This window comes from Canis aureus, chromosome 14 (assembly GCF_053574225.1).
Source record: "Canis aureus isolate CA01 chromosome 14, VMU_Caureus_v.1.0, whole genome shotgun sequence".
NCBI lineage: Eukaryota > Metazoa > Chordata > Mammalia > Carnivora > Canidae > Canis > Canis aureus.
The window spans coordinates 50,936,916-50,960,458 of record NC_135624.1 but is presented as its reverse complement, the minus strand read 5'-3'; the positions used below and the strand labels follow the sequence as shown (position 1 = coordinate 50,960,458).

Genomic DNA, 23,543 nt, shown 5'->3' with positions numbered 1-23,543 from the left:
CTAATGGGTTCACGCTGGGCAGGTTACTTTATCATGTTAAACCTAATTTCCTCATCTGGAAAATAGGGATAGCCAAAGTATCCCATTCTGTGGAATTATTGCAAGGACTGAGCCAAATAACCCATGCCTATTGTTTGACACTGTGCCTGACACACAGTAGGCCAGAATAAATGTTAGCAGGTTGTAGTAGCAGCAGCCCAAACCACAGTCAAGAATGGACAGTTAGGGAAGGGTTGAGGGGGGATGGGCAAAGTGGGTGACCGGCTGATGCTGAGGTAGTAATAAGTATGTGGTAGATGAGGAAAAAGTAATTGTATGTGACAGGGATGGTAGGAACGATGGCTGGGGGTGCCGGCTAACCTGGATATGGGGGTAGGGCAGGAAGGAACTCAGTTTAAAATATCAGGTTTTGTACTTGATTTTCACCATTGGCTTTTTGAGGTCTTGGTTAATTGAATCTTTTCGCCACAAGGATAAAACGCTCCTCTTTTGCATTGGGGGTGAGTTGATATGAATTAATCAGGCTCTGTGAAGTGTGTCGAGGAGTTATGATCTATGTAGGTATGTGTGGGAGCAGTTTCACCAGATGTGAAAGTCAAATTAGTTAGTGTGGCTGCTGCCTGCAGCTGAGGTGAAGGTTTATCTGGGAAAGAGGAGGAATCTGTTGGCTAAAAACAAGACTTTGGGTTTTATCCATGGTTGTCCATATTCTATGTCCTTCAATAATTAAGACTTGGCTCTACACCAGCAATGCGGGAGCCTTAGAATTCATATGTAGGAGTTTGGGTGAGTAACGTTCTGATGCTTAATATTACCTGGAGGTAACTATTGGGTCTGTAAGACTAGCCAGGAAATCTCATGAAAAGAGTTCCTTTGTTGATATATTGGCTCCTGTTTCATTGTATTTGGTACAGTGATCCAATGAAAATAATAATTTTTACTTTTCTGGTTTATTTGTGGGTTAGGCTGAAAAGCTAAGGAACTCAGTACTGACAAAGGACCAGGAGAAAAATGAATTAATTGAAGCCTCCCAAAACTCCAAGTGAAGAATGCTATAGTGACCATCTTGTGGTTGCCCCCCCCCGCCCCCCCCCCACCCCCGGTGCCCTTCTGCACACAGATTCCCTCTCTTTCTTTCAGAAAATCACATTTCTCTGGTGCTTATCTTATGCCTTGGATAGAGAGGTGGCACTTTCTCCTAGCTCTAGTGGGGACTCAACTCTAACCAATGAGAATACCACGTCCCTGTGGCTACAGTAACTAATTTTGGGGGTGAGCCTTTGACTAATGCCAGATCAAACATAGACAATCCTGATACTCTTGCTCAAATTTTGGGGGGAGAGATAATTTCTGTTGAGATTGCTTAACTGGCAGACTGTACAGCTAGATCTGCTGCAGGCCATCTTGCCACCACAGAAGGGGAGTCTTCCAGAGAAGGAAGCCAACATAAAGGAAAACAGAGCCAGGGATGGATACCAATTCCTGATGACACCATATGAGTATCTGGATCCAGCCATACTTGAAGCGAGAACGGCTTGGATGTTTGTTATATGAACAAATAAAATGATTTTGTTCTTGTTGTTCAAGTTGATTTGAACTTTTATTTATTTTTTAAAGATTTATTTATTTATTTATGATAGACAGAGAGAGAGAGAGAGAGAGAGAGGCAGAGACACAGGAGGAGGGAGAAGCAGGCTCCATGCAGGGAGCCCGACGTGGGACTCGATCCTGGGACTCCAGGATCATGCCTTGGGCCAAAGGCAGGCGCCAAACCGCTGAGCCACCCAGGGATCCCCTGATTTGAACTCTTAAAAAAAAAATTCCAGTAGTTTGTAATCTAAGTATTCTAAACTCAGCAAGGAAGACTCTATCAATATACAAATTCACAGCCTAGAGAAATTGTCAGAATATTCTGTTAATTTTCATGGTCTTAAAAAAAGGAAAAATATCTCAGTGATGAGACTTTATTTCTGTTGGCTGCTTTCCAAAATATGTTAGGATGAACAGCCATGGTATTCTTTTTCTTGCCCCAAATGTGTTTCTGACAACTACATGGTATTCAGATAGCCAGCGTGGTGTACAAATCCCCCGTCGGTCTAATTTTATTGTGTTCCGTTGTATCTGTTTTACAAAGACTAGGTGTTCCTTCTCCCTCTTTTGTCTTTACTCTTCACATCCAGATTCTTAGCTGGAGCTCTGTGGAAGACAAGTTTCTCTTCTCAGAGGAGCATCTTGCCACATTAACACAGGAATCACACTGATATTACAGATTGTCCCTACCCTCCAGGTCCTGAAAGAGGGGGCTTGGAAGGCTTAAGTAGATGTGTGGTGGCAGTCTACAGAGAGAGAGAGAGAGAGAGAGATGAGACTGCCGAGACCACAAATGGCAAACAGAGGGGTTGTATTCTCCAGAGAGCAGAGTTAGCACCATCCATCCATTACCAGGAGCCATATCTTAGACCCTTGATTGTGGGATTGTAAAACTGGGTTGGCCTGATAGTAAGAGAGCATTGAGATTGGAACTTTCCAACTCTAAATGTCTAGCTTTGCACTGTAAGAAAACCATATTCCATTGACAAGAATTTATTTCATATTTTGCACTGGTTTGCAGTGGTTAGAGGAGAACCCAGCACTGGCCTGAGCATCTCTGGATTGGGATTAAAAATGCAAATGCCCGAGGCAGGCCAAGCAGCTGGCAGAGTGGGCAATGTGGACTGGGGAGTGGGTTGGGGGGGGTGTGCATTGAGCACCTGCATGATTAAAGGAGAAGTTGTTGCCATTCAGCCCTATCCAAGGGGCATGAGCATGTGCAGCATGAGCCTGGCGCTGCAGGATCTTCAGTGCTGCACAGAGGGGCTGGAAACCCAGAAGTCATCAGTTTGTAATCTCTGACTTGATAATAAGTGATTGTGCCAGGTGGCTGGATATCGGGTCGGGTTTAAACCTAATTTAGTTCACTTTAAACAGAACCCAAAGTGTCATGGTTTAGAGCACAGACTCTGGTTATCAAGCCGATCAGGTTTTATGGCCTGCCCTTGACACTCGCTAATGTCATGACCTTGGCAAAGGAACTCGTCTTGGAGATGGTTTCACATCTTTGTGAAAGCGGTTTTGGGAGGGGCAGAAAAAATGAGGTTAAATGACGATGTTCTTAAAGCTCTCATAGAGTGGTAGGGTAAAAGTGTAAAGCTTTAATTAATGCTGGCAATTCTAGGACCAGAGCTGACAAATCCACGTAAGATATTGGTTTTGTATTCTCCAGAAACAAAGTCCAAGAGGAAATATTGTGAGGTGGTTAAAAGTAGTACAAGTGGCAGAGTCACATTCAGCTCCCTTTGCTAGGAGCCTTTGGCCTCAGTTTTCTGTTCTGTGAAATGGGGATCTCAGGTTGCTTTTCCAAAAAAAAAAAAAAAAAAAGATTCTGAGGAGGATTAAATGAGTGAATCCCTATAACATTTCGAACAGATGCCAACACACATTAAGAACTATGGGAGTGAAAGGTTATAACCCTATCATTGAAATAAAGTTTTAATAGCTCTCATAACTTTGGAACTTGAGTAAGGCTGTCTACACACCCTGGAACCTGTGGTTTGCATTATGCTAACGTTAATAACACCTGCAGCGTTAATAACACCTATTTTTTTACCTTAAAGAGTTGGAAAGGTTTACTTACCGCTTTAAGGGCCACTTCAAGTCCACAGCGAAAAGGATAAAATGTAGAGGATAAAAAAAAAAAAAAAAAAAAAGAAAAAAAAAAAGAAAAAAAAAGAAAGAAAAAAAAAAGAGTGCAATTATGTCAAGTTCTTTAAAAGGAGGTTTTGCAAAACTGACCCACCAGAGGGGGTCAGGTAGGTTTAGGAAACAATGAAGAGTCTTGCTGCGAGCCTGTCCTGTGCAACGCACATTGCCAGGCGGAGCTGCAAAGCTTGAGTAAATGGGGCAGGTGAGGCCGCTGCATCCAGGCGCGCCTCTGCACGTGGTTGGCGGGGGTGGGGGGTGTGGGGTGGGTTCCTGAGGTCTTTTTCTTTTCTCAGAAGTTACGGGGGTGCTGGTGTGCAGGGGTGAAGATGGGTATTGAGCTCGGGAGTAATGCAGAAGCGAGTCTCGCCCAGGGGGCGGGGGTGGGGGTGGGGGTGGGGCAAGGGGTCGGGCCGGGGCGCAGCGCACTCGCCGCTTCTTCCCAAGGCGGGGGGAGTGGGAGCGAGTCTCCAAAAGGTTTCGCGCTGACCCTCGTGGGTGTGTCTGAAAGACGCCAAGGCGGCTGATGGCCCGCGTAGACGCTCAGCGGCTGATGGCCCGCGTAGACGCTCAGCGCCCGGAGCGCGGTGGGGGCCTCCCCCGGGCCGGGGCCGCGGAGTGGGGCGCGGAGGGGCGCCCTCCTGGCCCGCAGAGGCACCGTCCGCGGAGGCCTCCTCGGTCCCCGCCCCTGCAGCCCCCGCGGGTCCCCCCCCTGCGCGCACCTGGCGCCGCGGAGATGCCCCCCGCCCCCCCTCCGCGCCCCGACTCTAAGCCCCGGGGCCACCCTCCGGGAAGGAAGGCCGCTGCCTGATCATTCGTGGGCTTCATTAACCAGAAGGTGATGGACAGACTGGAAACCAGGCTGAGAGGTCCTGAAGGGAGGGCCTGCTTTCCAGCTGGAAAAGGGGGGGGAAGGGTGTCCTCTGAGTGGTGGGTAGCAGTTCTGTTGAAAGGCAAAGACCTCTCGCGTGTAGGCACCTTTGCTGAATGGACAGTGTTCCCTCTACGACAGTTACGTAGGTACAGGTTGTGAACCCCGGTGGCCTCTCTCGCAGCCCAGCCAGAGCCAGTGGGGGTGTCAGAGAGCTGGGGTCGCTTGCAGGGGGGACCTCGGGGGAGGAAGGCCCGCCCTTGAACCTCCCTGAGATTCACTTTGTTCTTTAATGTTCGGAGGACAGTAGGACAGTAACCCCTGAGCTACCTCGCAGGTTTCTGTCTAGGGTCAGAGGAGGCAGGTTCTGTAGGTTGGAAGTTCTTTAGGAATGATCAAGTAGTGCAGAAACATTGGCTATGGTTACAGGAGTTTCAAATTAATTCCTCCACCTGCTGTCTGATGCATCTAATCATTGAGGGTGCAACTGCTCCAAGTGGAAAGTTGGATATTTAGCTCAATTTGGTAAGTATTTATTGAGTGACTCCTGTTGTAAGTAGCTGTCTATATGATCTGACAGTGTGGACAGCTGGTCTGAGCAAGGTGAGCCTCCTACACCACGTTGGCAGTGACTTTGGGGAGTTTGGGGGGTAAGTTATTGACACCATCGTCCCCAACTCTTTATGTTCTCCGTGATTGCTTGTTGAACTTCCATTTTTTTATTATGGAAAATGTCTGTGTTCTGAGTAATAATTGGCTTTGTTTCCATGTTATTTCATATACCTCACTCATTCTTTAAAAAAAATTAATTCATTCTTATTTAGAATTGTAATGAAATACTATTAAATGGTTTTCTGTGGGATTTCATGGTTCAAGCTAAGACTAATTGTATTTGGGGAGGAAAATACAATTTTATTATTTACTTTATTTCAGGTCAGAATCGTTTTTAAATAGTTGCATAAGGTCAAATATATTAAATATGTATATAAACTTGAGAACTCTAATGAGAGAAAAATCCTTTTCCAAACAACTACATACTAGAGTTTAGAGGAGGAAAAAGCCCAAAGTTGTCTTTCAAGGAAAAGAAGTATAACTTAAACTAGAATAATTTGTATATTAATATCATATAATATAATAATCTGTATATTAAAGAAAGCCCATAGCTTGAGTTCTACATTATCGTCTCATTATAATTAAATCCAAAGGACCATTTTCTCCCTTATTGGAAGTCTAATTGCATGTATGGACTGCACAGTTTAAAAAGTGTAATAATCACCTACTGCCCCATATTACTTAAACTTATTGCCTAGGTATTATTTGAATAAGAAAGATGGTCCTCGGCAGGGTGAGGTTGTACAGCTCATTCTTACGCCTCTCCAGCCAGCATCTTTCACAGGACTAGGCTCAAAGTAATTGCATAATATATATTTTTGACTTGATTAATTGTCCAGATGCTTTTGTTGTACTGTAGTTTGTTTCTATTGAGCCAGATACTGTTATCCCTAATTTAATAAATATCTCATTGTCAACTTTAACTTTTTGTAAATTTAAGCCTCTTATAAATTACCTTGGGCTGTCAGGCTTCTGTAACAATTTCCAGGGGGTTGTCACTTCCCTTCTTTAATCTGTATAAGATTAAAAGAATAAAGTCTCTTGGAGATAGTTCAGAATGACACTCAGTGTGAGTGACTTTGAAGAAATAAAGCTGGAGAAACGCCTTGCAGTTATGCCCAGCCAACACATCCACTATTGCGTGCTTTGGGTTTTGGTTTGAGGCCCATGGAAAGCCATCTCCTTAAACAGAGCCACCTTGGATGATATTTCGCCTCTAATTTCAATCTGTGGAAGGGGAGAGGGGAGAAAGAATAACGCTGCTTTCATCACTGATCACTTTGGTGACATCAAAGGATTAAGGGAAATGGTGTGTGTGTGTGTGTGTGTGTGTGTGTGTGTTTGTGTGTTTCTGGGCCTCTCACCTACGTCCCTTCCTCTTCACTCTCCATAAAGCTTATCTAGGAAGCCAGGCACCATTTGCCATGTGACAGTAAGGTGTGTATAATACGTGCTCTGGTAGGTTTGTGTTTGTAACACAAATATATGGAGTTGTCACTGAGGCAGCAACTGCTTGCTATCAAGAGAAGCATCCAGAATGAGGATTACCAAGCCTGGCCTGTGGGCAGATGTCTTCTTGACATAGCTTTCTCTCCCCCTTAATATCTATATCTTCACTTAGGAGATTCTCGCTTTGTTTGTTATTGTTGTTCATTTTCTTTTCTGATATCAACCTATGTGTGCATAAACTTTTGTTTCATCGCCCCACCCCTGGCCTTCCCCTCCGCCGCCAAGTATCTTCTAGTTTCAAGGGTATAGAGGTGAAAACAAAATAAAACGGAAAGCTGTTCAGATAACCCAGGAGGATTTTAAGACCCCTTTGTTATAACAATCCTTTTATGTTTGAAATATTTATTGGGCCTCTTCCTGGTCATGATCAGAAGGGAAACCTGAATTGGTGCCCTCTAAGTGGCTTGTGGAGACAGAGGAGTACATGTTTACAGTCAAGATGGTGCTTGATCTTAGAACGACAGGAAATGATTTTGCAAATCCAGATAAACCATTTTATCCTAGAAAGCATACAGGCAAACACAGTTTAAAGTAAACACACGAGAATCCTTAGGTTGTGCCCCATGGGCAGAGTGTTGGGAGAAGCTAACACTTCTCCAAAGTAAGGACAATTTGGTGAAAGAGTTGCCTCTAAGTGACTTGTTTGGCCTGTGTGTCTCTTGCAGGTGTAAGCTTTTAGATTTCCATAACGGAGCAATACACAGTGAAACAGTGGAGTTTGTTTGAATGAAGGAATAGGATAGAATAAATATAGGATAAATATTCCCCCAGATAAATCCTATGGGAAATCATCAACAAAGCATGAAAAAGAAGATTAGGGAGAGAAACTTGCCTCATCAGATCTTAAAATTTGCTGTAAAGCTACTAATAAAACAATATATTATTCATATATCGATCAACGGAACACAAGAGAGTCTGGAACAGATTAAAATATACATACGCTATCTTTAAATTGCTAAAAGGGGTATTTTTAAAATAATAAATGGTGGTAGGACTTTTCAGTTGGATCAGTTAACAGCTAGTGTTTAGTGAGCATTTACAATGTTCCAGATATTACTCTAATTGCTTTTCATGTATTAATTCAATCCTCATAACAACCTTTTGAGATAGAAACTCTGTTTTTAAAGGATTTTATTTATTTATTTATTTGAGAGAAAGAGCGAGCGAGCATGAGTGGGGGGAGGGGCAGAGGGAGAAGGAGAGGGAGGAGGAGGCTCCCTGCTGAATGGGGAGCCTGACATGGGGCTTGATCCCAGGACCCTGGGATCATGACCTGAGCCCAAGGCAGACACTTAGCTGACTGGGCCACCCAGGCACCCTGAGTTAGAAACTCTTATTATCCCCCTTTGAAGAAGAAAAAATGGAAACACAGGGAGGTTTAGAAACTGATTCAAAATCATACGGTTGATATTGGGGAGTCAAGATTTGAATGTTGGCGGTAAAATTAGATCACTACCTGGTTTATTCCATATAAAAACTCAGTTTTAAGGGCACCTGGGTGGCTCAGTGGTTGAGCATCTGCCTTTGGCTCAGGTCGTGATCCTGGGGTCCTGGGATCAATTCCTGCATCAGGCTCCCTTACAGGGGTCTGCTTCTCCCTTACAGGAGCCTGCTTCTCCCTCAGCCTGTGTCTCTGCCTCTCTCTCAGTGTCTCTCATGAATAAATAAATAAAATCTTTAAAAAGGAAAAACACCTCAATTTGAGGGGTATCTGGGTGGTTTAGTCAGTGTTTCTGATCCTTGATCTCAGCTCAGGTCTTGATCTCGGGGTTCAAGCCCGAGTTGGACTCTGTGCTGTCTGGGGAGCCAACTTTAAAAAGAAAAAAAAAACAAAAACAATTTAATTTCAGATGGATTAAAAATCTAAATGTATAAAATAACATCTTTGTAACATTAATACACTGTAAGAAGATAATCCAAAGGAACAATTACATAATCTTGAAATTAAAGAAAGTTTCTTTTTATTTTTTTAAAGATTTTATTTATTTATTTATGACAGAGAGAGAGAGAGAGAGAGGCAGAGACACAGGCAGAGGGAGAAGCAGGCTCCATGCATGCAGGGAGCCCAATGTGGGACTCGACCCCAGGTCTCCAGGATCACACCCCAGGCCTAAGGGGGCGCTAAACCACTAAGATACCGGGGCTGCCCCTAAAGAAACTTTCTTAAGCAAGACAGAAATCCCAAAAGAAATAAAGAAAAGAAACATTGGCCTGCCATTAAACAAACAAACAAAAAAACAACAACAACAACTCAGGCTTGTCGATAAAATACCATAAGCAAAATCAAAAGTCCAATGATTAACCAAGGGGCAATATATTTGCAACCATTTGACAAGAAGAGTGTGTATCTGTAATCTGCAAAGAACTTTTATAAAAGTTCTGACATTTTAAAAAAGTCCAATTAAAAAAATGGGCAATAGATATGAACTGGCAATTCACAGGAGATAAAGTCCAAGTGGTCAACAAATATTTAACAGTGGCCGTGCGTGGGGTGCTAATAGACTTTTAGGGAAACTCCCAGTGTTTCCGTTTGGTTTCACTTTGGTCAGGAAACTAGGTTTTTAAAAAAGTTTTTCTCCTCCCTCCCACTTTCTGACAACACCCCACCTTCCACCCCTATTACTTTCAAGATGTGTAAGTTCCTTATCCTCTGTTTGGAGAGTCCAGGCCGCTGGCACAGAGGGAGGTTAGTGGTCGGGGAGTAAGCTGTTGAAAGTACACTCTTGAGAACTACCTGGCAGTGATTTCCTGCTGCTCTGTTTCCTGGTTCTCTGGTGGAAGCTATCTCTCCTTTCTGCTCTGTGATCTGGAGTCCTAGTCTTTCCATCCCTTTCTCTGCCCCTGCTTAGGATAGATCCTCTCTGTTCCTCGTTTCCACTTCTTTTTTGCTCTAGCCACAGTCCTATCTAATCTTGGGGAGAAGAAAAGCAGGCATTAAAACCTCCCTATTCAGCCTTTAGGCCTGAGGTTTCTTTGAGCCTTTATTTCAGCTTAGAGTCGGGGTGGGAGTGGGGGATAGAAAAATAGCCAGTAAGAGAACACAGAAAACACACACATTAACTTCACACTCTGAGATATTATCTGGCTGTAGGTCTATGTTTTTAATTTCTCCAGGACTCAGGAAATGCAGATAATGGTGAAATGACTTCTCTTTCCCCTTTAGCTTGTTCAAAGTTTAAAATATTGATACCATCCAATATAGGCCAGAGCTGGGGGGAAAAAGATGCTCTTTCTTTATGGTTGGGAGATGAAGTGCTAACACTTTTTAGGAATTGCTAAAACATGTCTGTACCGATTAAAATTTAATCTGACATAAATTTTGACCTAGAAGTACACATCTAAGGACTTAGCTTGAAGAAACAAAAGTACCAGATACTTATAAGATTCATTGTAGAGTTATTTACCAGGGGGCTGCAGACAACCCACGTACCTATCCAGGAATAACTGAATAAATTATAGCACATTCATGTAATAGAATATTGTGCAGCTACTAAAAAGGACATTAACCATTAGTCTACCTGCTGTGTCTCTAGATTTTGACTATTCTGAACATTTCATTTAAATGGAACCATACAATGTGTGGCCTGTTGTGACTGGCTTTGTTGACTTAGCATAATGTTTTAAAGGTTTACAGTTCTTTGTTCTTTCTTATCGTCTGATGATATTCCATTGAGTGGTTATGGCACTTTTTATTTATGTGTTCATCAGTCGGACATTTGGAGTGTTTCTCAACTTTTTGGCTATTATGACTAATGCTACTATTAGCATTCCTGTGCAAGTTTTTGTGTGAACATGTTTTCACCTCTCTGGGGTATATACCTGGGAGTGAAACTGCTAGGTCATAAGCTTAGCCTTTTGAGGAGTTGCCAAGCTGTTTGCCAAAGCGACTGTGGTCATAGAATTTTAGAACTTAGATGGGACCACAGAAATTATTAGCGATATTTAAGGCATCTTTAAGAGTTCCAGGGAACTGACTTAACAAAGTCAAAAAACTAACTTTGGGAGAGAAGAACCTAAATCTCGATATATTTTTTTTTGGTCTACTTTTATTGTGCTTATGTTTTCTTTAACTTGTAAAATCTGAAACATTTAGAATTAAAAAATTTTTTTGTACGTGTATTCACCCATATACATTAATTTGATTACAAACATGATCACAAACATGGATTCTCCCCCTTTTAAATGCTTATCTTTTTCTCCTCTCCCACATCACCTTTGTCCCCTCCACAAGGTAATTAATGCTGAAATCTGGGACACCTGTGTGGCTCAGTGGTTGAGTGTCTGCCTTTGGCTCAGGTCATGCATGGTCCCAGGGTCCTGGGATAGAGTCCTGCATCATGCTCCCCTTGGGGAGCCTCCTTCTCCCTCTGCCTGTGTCTATGCCTCTCTCTCTCTGTGTTTCTTATGAATAAATAAATATAATCTTTAAAAAAATCCTAAAAAGGGGCACCTGGGTGACTCAGTCAGTTAAGCATCTGCCTTCAGCTCAGGTCATATCTCAGGGTCCTGGGATGGAGCCCCACTTTGGGCTCCCTGCTCAGCAGAGAGTCTGCTTCTCCTTCTGCCTCTCCCCTCATTCTTTCTCTTTCTCTAATAATAAATAAAACCCTAAAAAAGCCCTAGAAAATATTCTTTCGTATTTTATCTATGATAATAAAATTCTACACATATACTCATACAGAAATGGATTTTTTTTGTCACTGTTTTACAAGAATCGGATCATACTGTACTATTTTTTTTTTGTATGTTCCCTGTGGAATTTCCTTCAGCCAGTGTTCCTTCATTTCAATATTTTAAATGCCTGTATAAAACTCAATGATGTGACTATTTTACCATATATTGAGCCTACTGGTGAGTCTTCACTCATTATTTCTGGTTATTAATTTAATTTTTTACTGGACAGTGCTATAATAAACACACTTGCTACTCAGGTGTGGTTCATGGATTAGCAGCATTAGCATCACCTGGGAATTTGAGAGAGCTTCAGAATCTCAGGTTCCCGCTCCAGCCTACTGAACTTGAATCTGCGTTTTAACCAGATCCCACAGAAGATTCATATCACGTTGCAGACTGAACACACACCTAGTCTATGTGACCTTTTATACTAGCACTAGCATTTCTGTAAGTTAGATTCCAAGGAGGGAATTCTGGGGCAAAAGGATATTCATACTTTTAAAGATAATAATTTCCTGGAGGTTATGTTTACTATGTACATTAGCTCATTCGTTTTTAGAGACTCCCTCCAACTTTTCCGTTCCCAAGGCTGCTGTGGCCATTAAACAAGGAAATGGGCATGGGGCGAGTCATCTGCAGAAGACGTGGGCTGACTGATGAAGTGCAAGGATGGTCCAGGACGCAGAGATGGGCAGGATGTCATTGTCAGCTAAGCTCATGTGCAGGTGACTGCCCTTGGACAGAAAAAAAAAAAGGTCAAGGGTCAGGAAACATGTGGACCCTGAGGAGAGCAGAGAAAGTACTGAGTCTAAGCCACTTTTCCTGATTTGATCCAAGCCAAGCGGAAAGCAAAGGGCTGCGTCAACTCACTCTCCCTGAACTGGTGCATCAGCAGAACGAGCTGAGCCTCTCCTGCTTGCCTCGGGATCCCAAACACAGAGTTTGTGCCCCTCCAGCTGCTCAGCTCAGGGCTCCAGCACGCAAAGGAGAAGAAAGGCCACTTGGACGCCTCGCCCTCCTCAATCTTGCTCAAGGCCGACAACTGTTGCAGAAGGTCATCAGCCAACAGAGTGTCATCTCCACATGTTTCCCTCTTCTGAAGCCTGCAGCTTCTCAGTGTATGATCAGTTCCATGAGCCATGTGTTGTTTCAGCTTTGATATTCATGCTCCTGAGGTCTTGAATTATTTATTATCACCAAGAAGTCAAAATATTCATTCATCTATGGCTTGAGGAAAATTTGATCTTCTGTGAGCCAATGACTAATACTCTTAAACTTAAAAAAAAAATCTGTGTGTAATGACTATTCTTCATGCCTAATGGTTTATTTATATGGCCCTTTTGTTAACATTCCGCCTCACTCTAAGTGGACGATTCCAGGTCATTTGTTGGGAAAGCAGAGCATCTGAAAAGCAAAAATGTAAGTTACACATATCCATACTTTTAAAAAGTATGAAAGTAATGTTAAAAATCTCCACCAGCACAGAAAATAATAAAATAAAAAATAGAAGTCAGCTTCCAAACTCACAGACATCAACATTGTTGACAATTTCTTACACTGCCCCCTGGACCTGGTATGTGCATGAGGCGCATTCATGAGGTACAGATGTCCTTTTTTGCGTTAACTATATGGGATCATATGAGACACACCTGCTTGGCAGTTTGCTTTTTCAGCAATATATTTAACTCCTCCCTATTGATAGATATTGAGGTTATTTCCATTTTTAAGCCTTCAAATCACCTCATTCTATAACGAATATCCTTGTTATAGGAACTTTGTGGACTAGTACATGTACATCTTTAAATCACTACATTCTGGTATTTGTTACCCAGCCCTGGTGATAGTTTTAAAAGCTGGAAACAGAGCCTGAAGGCAAAAATAAAGGGTATGACGTATCCCTAGATTTCTCCTCTTTGGTCTCTTTCCCCTAACTGCTACAGGTAATTGAAAGCCGACTACAGGGAAAGAAGAGAAGCAGAAAAGAAATATATTTAGGAAATATGGACAAAGATTGTCTTGGATGCCATGAAGATCAGCTCTTAGGAGATATGTGACTTAATAATTTTCATTCTGGTAAATTCTTAGTAAATTTCATTCTGGTAATTTTCATCTGGTAAATTCTTAGTACATTCTGGTAATCACAAGCAGTGATTTCATTTGTCACAAAATAAGTTGTTGTTGTTGTTCTCCTCCTCCTCCTCCTCCTCCTCCTCCTCCTCCTCCCCCTCCTCCTCCTCCTCCTCCTCCTCCTCCTCCTCCTCCTCCTCCTCCTCCTCCTCCTCCTCCTCCTCCTCCTCCTCCTTCTTCTTCTTCTTCTTCTTCTTCTTCTTCTTCTTCTTCTTCTTCTTCTTCTTCTTCTATCACCACTGAAGGTTTACCTGTCATCCAAGCCCTGGGTTTTTGCTCCTTGTAATGAATGCCAGTGCTACTAATTGCTTGTTGTGTAAATTTGACATCCTGTGTATTTAGCCTTACCAATTTATTTTCTAATGTTATGTATTCTGACTTGCTAATCTTACAAACATCTTCATGGAAAGCTTTCCATCTCTCTAAATACTCTGTAGCACCTCTGCAGCCACATGGAAATGATAGTGGCTACTTAGTCACTTTATAAATTGATTTCTCTGGACTCCAGTTCTACGTTATTTTCTATTCAATATCAAGAGATAAATAAGGGAAACATTTTTTTCCATAGCCCCTTCCTAAGGTAGACCAATACTAAACATCCCATTTGAGTTTTCCAACCTGTGTTTCCAGGGTCTGGGTGGACCAAAACATGGCATTTCGTGACAATGACCATGAACCTTTGTTTTGTTTCCTCTCACAGGTCAGGTGGCCGTAGCTGGCACACAAGTAGAAACAGATGTTGTGAAGGGTAAGGAGGTATGTGGTGCCAGTGTCTCAGTTCTGGGAAAAGGAAGCACTTCACAGAGAGTAGGTGCCACCCATAGGGGCTGTCGTCTGCCAAGTGAAACCAGTTTGGCTGAGAGAGCTAAAAATAATTTCCAAGGGTAGAAGGTAATGTTTGTTTATACATGAAATTGAACGAGGGTGTGTGTGTACGTGTCTTTCTGTGTGTGTACCTGGTGCATGCTCCATTCCAATGAGGCCTATTAACCTATTTATGAATCCCAAGTGCAGAAGAACTTTTAAAATTTCATATTTGATCTGTTCAGAAGAATAGAGTTGTTAGATCTGTTATAACAGGCATAGAAGAAAGTATTTGAAATTTCCTTTGGTTTTTGACTATCTGACTGAGAGCCATGAAGCTTTCCAAAAAGGACTTGGGGCTTTGAAGAGCTAGGCAAGTCTACCGGGTGATTGAACCATTACTTAATTCTTCCTCCTAATTCTGTAAGTGGAATTAGGTTACATTTGGAGGATTATACCCAAGACCATTATTAGATGGAATTTAGTGCAAAAGCTGGATCTCTTTGGATAAGTTACTAAACTTCTTTGTGCCTCAGTTTTCTCTTCATTTCTATAAAATGTATGGCATATATCCACAGTTATAGTACCATACAGAATTGTTTCACTACCCTAAACAATCTCTGTTTTAAGAGGCCCTTCAAGTAGTTCTTATGCATGTTCATGTTTGACAATCATTGCATTAGAGGATAGAATTTGTGAAAGCTGAAGAAATAGCCAAGAGATTTAGACTGTCTTAAATCACACATCTAAATTGAAGCCATAATTGATTTATACTGCTGTCCTCTCAACACATATTTGGGTACATGACTAGTCCAGTCTTCAGAAGGATTTAGGAACTTTCAGTGTTGAAGCCTCTACTTCCTTCTTCGCTGGAATTTTAGGACACTCTCTTCTCTCAGCATACTAATTGGAAAGTAGGATAGAGCTGTGGAAAAGACACTGATTTATTTTTAAGAGAAAATATTGTATTACTGAAAAATTTCACTATATACCAAAGGACAGAGAAAAGTATAACAAATCCCCACAGACCTGTGTTAAACTTTAATAATGATCAACTCGTGTCCTATCTTGTTTTATCTATATTCATATTCATCTCTCCCTCTATCCCAAATTATTTTTGAGTGAATCCAAGATAATAATTTCATTTCACTTGTAAATATATATGGTCCAGAAAGATAGAAGAAAAGGGATCACTTCCCAACTAATTTTATGGGACTGCTATTACCATGGTAACAAACCCAGTGAAAGATATTATAAGGAAAATAAACTATAGACCAATGTTTCTCCTGAACATGGATTAAAAAATGCTTAACAAAATATTTTCATTAAAAAAAAGATTTTATTTATTTATTTGACAGAAAGAGAGAGAGAGAGAGAGCACAAGCAGGGGGAGCAGCAGGCAGAGGGAGAGGGAGAAGCAGGTAGAGGGAGAAGGAGAAGCAGGCTTCCAGCTGAGCAGAGAGCCTGATGTGGGCTCGATCCCAGGACCCTGGGACTGTGACTTGAGCTAAAGGCAGACACTTAACCCACTGAGCCACCTAGGTGCCCCAATAAAATATTTTCAAATCATAACTAGCCAAATGTTAAAAAAAACCTTAATAATAATAGCACATCATGTCCAGTAGAATGCAAGGTTGGTTTGACATTCAAAATCAATCAATGTGATTTGCCAGTACAACTATAAGAAACATGATTATTCATAGAAGAGTCCGAAGAGTCAACCAAAAAGCTACTAGAACTAGTATGTGAGTCTAGCAAGGGCACAGATAACAAGGACAATATAAAATTAATTGTACTTTTATGTAATAGCACAGGATAATTGAATATTAAAACTTGAAAAATAGGGCAGCCTGGGTGGCTCAGAAGTTTAGCACCATCTTCAGCCCAGGGTGTGATCCTGGAGACCCGGGATCAAGTCCCACATCGGGCTCCCTGCATGGAGCCTGCTTCTCCCTCTGCCTTGTGCCTCTGCCTCTCTCTCTGTTTGTGTCTCTCATGAATAAATAAATAAAATCTTTTTTAAAAGCTTGAAAAATAGTACCATTTACAATGGCATCAGAAAACATGAAATACTTTGGGATAAATCTATCAAAATGGTCAAGATTTGGATGCTGAAAACTATAAAGCACTTGTGAGAGAAACTGTAGTCAAATCTGTGATGATCCCTAATGTCCCCTATCTCTGGATATTCAAGTCCTAGTATTAATGTCCTTCCACAGTGATGAGGCCTGAACTATATAACTAATAGGATATTGTGCACTTGGTAGTGTAGGACTTCCAATTCTAGGTCATAAAACATACTGTAGCTTCCACCTTGCTATCTTGGATCCCTTTCTCTAGGAAAGTCAATATCCATGTCATGAGGACACTTCAGTAGCCCTATGGAGACCCCCAACATGCAGTGGGGATCTGAATCCTTCCTTGATAGTCATGTGAGTGACACACTAGAAATGGATTCCTCAGCACCAATCAAACCTTCCCAGGACTGAATCCCTGGCTGACATGCTGATTGCAACCTCTTTAAAGACTCGGAACTAGAATCAGCTAAACTACTCCCCAACCCCTGAACCACACTCATGGACAACAGAAACTTTGCAATAATAAGTGCTTATTGTTTGAAGCCATTAGGTTTTGGAGTAATCTTTTATGCAGTAATAGAACACTAACACAGGTTTTGGTGCTAGAATTGAGGTTGCTGCCATAATAAATATTTTAAAATGTGAGAGTAACTTTTGTGTTTTTTTGTTTTTTGTTTTTGCTTTTGTTTTTTGAGAGTGGCTTTCTAAAAAAAGATTTTATTTATTTATTCATGAGAGACACAGAAAGAGAGAGAGGCAGAGACACAGGCAGAGGAAGAAGCAGGCTCCAAGCAGGGAGCCTGATGCGGAACTCGATCCCAGGACTCCAGGATCACTCCCTGGATGGAAAGCAGGCGCTAAACCACTGAGCTACTGAGGGGATCCCCTGAGAGTGGCTTTTGAGTGGCGTGGTCAGAAGAAGCTATCAGGACTTTGAGAGGCATGTTAGTGAAAACCTAAAGAGTATTGAAGAGATGGTCATGTGATTTTTATCCTTCATTCTGTTAATGTTCTATATCATATGAGTTGACTTTGTATGTTGAATCATCCTTGTATCCCAGGGGTAAATCCCACTTGGTTATGGTGTATGATCCTTTTAATGTGGTGTTGAGTTCAGTTTGCTAGCATTTTGCTGAGGATTTACACATCAATGCTCATCAGGGATACTGGTTTATAGTTGTCTTTTCTTGTGTTGTCTTTGTCTGGTTTTGAGAATCTAATCGTGGCTCATCTGGCACCAAATCTCCCACTTCTCCACTGTAGTCCTATACTTACCTTTCAAACAGATATGGAAGACTGGGAAGAGAAAAGTGTCTATAGGACTAGCTATCTGAGATTAAATATTACTATATGTTATTACATAGGAAATTAATTTTAAAAATAATAATGACAGCCTTAATATGTAAGGTATTGTGAATCCTCAATATATTTTGAGGATTCTTCTCCTTTCAAAGTCATGTGGAATATATTTTAAAGGATTTCCCACTTTCCAGTCACAGGGAGCTTATAATGAAAAGACTTATCTAAAGAATTGAACAGGCATCAATTTAAAAAAATGCCATTAATCAATATAAAATTAAAATATAACATGGACCAAATCCTGCATATTGAAACTTTCCCGCATAAATTTTTGCTAAACCATTAAAATATGTATGTGTAGGAGGAGTTGTATTTTTTAAAGAATACTGATAAAATTTGTAGCAGAAGCATAATGGCATTTGAGAAGGCTGCTAGTATGAGCTTAAAGGAAAATAAAGAAGATATTACCAGACACTGGAGGCAGAAAGTTTAGCAGAAAGATCTAAGATGTTGTCTCAGAGACCATTCAGTCAAACGACTGGTTTTCTAAGGAACTTTAAGGCTATTAATTCCCAGCACTGTCAGCAGAAGCTCAAGGTAAAGGAACACTCACCTCAAAGAGATTTATGGTTGTGGATTTTGACTAATAGAGTGAATCTCTAATAGAGTTGTAGGGAAGGGGCACCTGGGTGGTTCAGTTGGTTGTGTCCAACTCTTGATTTTGGCTCAGGTCATGATCTCAGGGTCGTGAGATTGAGCCCTGCCTCAGGCTCCATGATAGGCATGGATTAAGATTCTTAAGATTCTTTTTAAGATTCTTTTTCCCTCTGCCCCGCAATCCTTGGCCCCCTTGCCCCCTCTCATTCTCCCCCACCCCCCAAAAAAAAGAGTTGTAGGGGAACTACAAAATGTTTTTAAAAATTTTTTAAAGATTTTAGAATTTTTTTTATTCATGAGAGATAGAGAGAGAAAGGCAGAGACATAGGCAGAGGGAGAAGCAGGCTCCCTGCGGGGAGCCTGATGTGGGACTCCATCCCAGGACCCCAAGACCCCAGGATCACGCCCTGAGCTGAAGACAGATGCTCAACCACGGAGCCACCCAGGTGTCCCAGGGAACTACCAAATGTTTAAGGGAATTATGTCAGCAGAAATATTACCATCTTAGAATGATATCCAGTTTCTATTCAAAATTCTTGATTCTTTAATTTTAAATTTCTTTCCACTTAAGGATACTGATTTGTCAAGCCAGAAGATCTACATTTAAATCCTTGCATTTGCATTTACCAGTGGCTGTCAAGGATCCTTAAATTTTTTGAGCTTCATAGGATTGTTTTGAAGAGAAAATATAATAATGTATAAAAATATTTTGTAAGCAGGAGCTTAATACATTTTAGCTTTTAAAATGAATTGTCACTGATATTTATGAGTTCTCTGAGGTCAAGATTCTGCTTTGGCATTACCATGGAACACATAAGGAGACAGGGAAAACTATTCCATCCTCTGTAGGCAGAAGGGCAAGAGTTTCTGTTCACATTCCCTTACCCACCAGGGCAAATGTGATGTTAATAAAGACAACTCCACATTAGAGAAGGTGAATGTGGTCTTTAACAGCTTTTTTAAAAATTCAGTCTATTATCATGTTTTTTGTTATTGAAGTTAAAATGTAAAGTTATAATTTATCAATGAAAATATTAAAAACTATGAGCTTGTATTATAAATGAAATCTCTTCTCTGTTCCCATCCCTATCCTGGTCCTCAGGGGTAATTATTTTCAAGGTTCTTGTGTGCCCTTTAGGACTTCTTCTTCTTCTTCTTCTTTTTTTTTTTTTTCTGTAGCTGTTCAAAACTCTTTAAAACCAAAATGTTTCTTGAATAAGAAAGAACAGCTTCAACATATGGTATCTTTACTTGTTCATTCTCTTGATGAGAATAAATAGGTCACCAAAAACAAAGTGGCTAAGTCAAAAGCATTTCTTTTACATTAGAGGAGGCTGGGAAAAGAGGCACAGGGAACCTCAACTCTCCATATTTTTAGTTTGATTGTCCACATTTTCCCTCATTTTAAGTGTCATTATTACACATTCCTAACTGTTACTTAGAGAAACTCTAGACTCTAACAGGTGAAACCTCATCTGGTATTTTTAAATATTTCAATATATCTACACTCATGGATCTGAGTTTAAGGAATTAAAAAAAAAAAGGCTCATGAATTCTCTACTTCATTTCGTTGGGATCTTAAGACATTTTATGAAATATAGACAAGCTGAAGCTTATTAGCAATTAGAGATTTTACAGTGTTTCTGCTTCACTTCAATCCTCTCAAGGCTGTTTCCATCACTTCCTCAAGAGTCCAGAAACCCCTCCAGGTCCTTGGACTGCAGCTCCATAGATCAGACCCCAGGCCAGTCGGTGGCATGCTTCCTGCTGCCCGTGTGAAGGACACAGCCTGCGACCCAGTCCACCCCACGATGTCTTCTCAATTAGGGCAGGCCGGAAAACAACTGTGATCAGTATTTCAGCTCTGTGGACAATTTCCCTCATGTGGTGGCCCGATGATGGAGGCCATTCAACCATTCAGCAGGCCGACCAGCTCTGCGACAATCATGCTCCAGGCGTGCTCCCCGGCCTGCCCCTTTAGGACTTCTAGGCATATATGTATAAAAAGTGTTATGTGATTCTTAAAGAAAATTTAAGTCATCCATATTTTTCTTACTGAGGAATAATCACTATTAAATTCTGATGTGTGTGGTTTTAGTCTGTTGGCTGTATACAAGCACATGCATACAGACATTTTTAAACTTTGTGAAATGTAAGCCCATAAAGAATTGTAAGGATTGTTGCAGCCTAGGGTCCTCACTTAGGACCCTGAAGAATTCTTGTGACTGGATATAAGAGCTAGGGATTGCTCCCATTCATTGGAATTTAGCTTTTGACTTGAGGAGCTAGGAAGGGTGAAAGACGGCATCATCTACAACATTGCATTCAGCAGTGTTTTTAGATCAGAGAAACCAATTTGAATGATTCATCTTTGTTGAAACTCAATTTTGGTGTCTGCATCCCTCCCAACCTCCCTGAAGCAGTTCTTTCATGCAGAATAGCATTTAACATAAATCATAACTCCGGAAAAAATGAGAGAGTTGCTTCAGTAAACATAAAAAGTTTATCTTCTGTTTGAAGCTAATATCCAGAAAGTTGTAATTCTTTCTATCAAAATGAATTGTTATTAGACTGTTGACTTCAGATCCTTGCTTTCTTGGTATTTTCTCAGCTGTAGATAGGAACATTACATGTGGTAAATATTGAATTGTAATTTGAAGTATCCAAGGGTGTTTTAAGACTTTTTAATATTGTGGATGTTCTTACTTTTGGAAAATTCATGCTGAATCATGGCAAACACATTAAAATGCATTCATATTAAATAGATTTTTTTTTGCTATTTTAGCTATTCATTTGTAGTTATTTTTTGCTAAGTATTTTTTAAAATTATTTTGAGTTTGTTAAGAATAAGCTATTTTGTTCTAATGAGTCATACTTTTAAAATTCCTCATATATTTTTGGTACTCATTAGAAAGCTCACTGTGACTATAGTATTCAATGGATGAAGTAGTCCTGGAGCTATAATGCTTTTATTTCTGTTTTAGAAGAATCTTTTCTGTTCTCACGAACAAGAGTTTAACAAGATTAGAATGATTAGAATCACATTAGAACACACAAAAAAAAAAAAAAAAAAAAAAAAGAACACACAAAATAATCTGTTGTTCAGGTTTTCTTCCCAGAGATTCTGATTCATTTGATGTAGGATGGTTCTAGGTACCAGTACTTTTTTTCAAATCTCCCTAGACTCAGGAGATTCTCATGTGTAGTCAGGATTGAGAAACCCTTGTTTAACATTAATAAATAGTTGGCTACATTATTTACTAGACAAAATTTTAAAATAAAATATATAAATACATATAAATAGTATAATATAAATAATACATAAATATTTAATTATAATATATAAAATAAATATAAATAAAAACAAAGATAAATTCTCTAACATAAAACAAGAGCAATATCCCTAACTTTCAAAAAGTTTAAAATTCTAGTGTTTGCATTGATCAGTCATAATTACATTGCTATTGAAAAGAAAAATTAATAATTTGCTGAGTAAATTGAGATTGCTGGACAAGATGTCACTTGTGCTCAAGGAACACACCTCTGGCATTACAGCAGATTTCTGGGTACAGGGTGTGGGGCAAAATTTCGTGCTGTTGTCAACTTGGGAAGACTGTCATAGTCACATGTTGGAGGAAATTCTGTGTTGCCAAGTGTGGCTGTGGAGGATCTTTTTCATACTTCTTTAAGATGCATATAATCAAGATCTGTCTTTAGAAGATACTGACTCATTGACTGAAGCCAGGAGACTGGGTTTTATAATCTCTTGAGGGTCCCTGTAGTTCTATGAGTTTCATCTCACAGGATGAACAGCATTAGGGAGTCAACTGACTTACTGTCCCCTAAGAATTATTGTCAGGAGCAACTTCAAATATGATCCAGAATTAGTTCCTTATGGTTTTATTCTCTTATGATCATGGGCTGAAAGATATGAAGCATATGATATTGGATATCAGGTCAGGAAGAAGATATAGAGGCACAAAGGATAATTTTGGATGAAGATATGAGATTTATTGAGTCTCAAATATATTATCCCAGTAGCCTAGTTAAGAGATGGTCATAGCTTGGATGGTTGGTTTAATATAAGAACAAACTAGAGGAATGCCTGGGTGGCTCAGTGATTGGGCGTCTGCCTTTGGCCTGGGGCATGATCCTGGAGTCCTGGGATCGAGTCCCACATTGGGCTCCCTGCATGGAGTCTGCTTCTCCCTCTGCCTGTGCCTCTGCCTCTCTCTGTGTGTCTCTCATGAATAAATAAATAAAATCTTAAAAAAAAAGAACAAACTAGAAAAAAACAGGTATGTTAGGAAAGAGTAGTTGGGAATATTGTGAGATGCTCTGAATGGGAGGTCTCAAAGACAATTATTTTTGTGACTGCTTTACCAGGAGGTATATTTTATTAAGCTAGTGAGCCAGCATAAAAGTCTTCTTTCAAGTGTAACTTTGGATTCATTCTGTCCTGGCTCAAGTCCTGGCTCTACAATACACAAGCTATATAACATTGGGCAAGTTACTTAACCTCTTTGAGCCTCATTTTCTACATCTATGAAATAAAGATAATAATAGTACCTACCTTGTAGATTGTTGGTGAGGAATAAAGGAGTCAACACATATAAAGTTCTTATATGGTCACTCAAAAAATGTTAGCTATTCCTATAATAATACCATTGGATGAAGGGGAAATATTTCACAGGAAGAATGAAAAGTCTTATCTTCAATTAACTGGAAGTTTAGAGAAAACAATTATGAGAACTGCACTAAGCCTGCCCTCTATCTCACAATATGTTGAGAAAGATAGACACACATAACCCAAATAAATCTGATGTAAAGGAGAGTATCATATATGCTAAAACAGATACTGAATAACGGATTCCTAGAGTATGAGGAACATTCTGGTCATTGATCAGTTAGTTGTCTCCTTAACAACCATTTCCCCTTGCTTTTTAAAGATCCCCAGCAGGCACAGTTAAGCATCTGACTCTTGATATCAGCTCAGGCCTCCATCTCAGGGTTGTGAGCTCAAGCCATGTATTGGGCTCTAAACTGGGTATGGAGCCTACTTAAAAACAAAACTCTTCCTGATTGTTCTTTGAGAAATAATCCCTTCCCCATTTCAATGATATGTTTTTGATGTTATCAACCCCATTCTGAATTGTAGCGATGGACTCTTGATT

At 40.4% G+C, this 23,543-nt stretch overlaps 1 long non-coding RNA gene across 2 annotated transcripts in view; it reads left to right on the top strand.

The window, feature by feature from the left end:
• Positions 1-21,096, top strand: part of LOC144283657 (uncharacterized) — a 130,321-nt gene extending 109,225 nt beyond the window's left edge. The window contains exon 4 of one of the 2 annotated variants that reach the window (XR_013352227.1): positions 20,037-21,096. This is a non-coding gene — a long non-coding RNA (uncharacterized LOC144283657). Of the gene's footprint in view, positions 1-13,344; positions 13,658-20,036 lie in introns of those variants that run through there. The other variant, XR_013352226.1, reaches the window with a different exon arrangement.
• Positions 21,097-23,543: the final 2,447 nt, after the last annotated feature.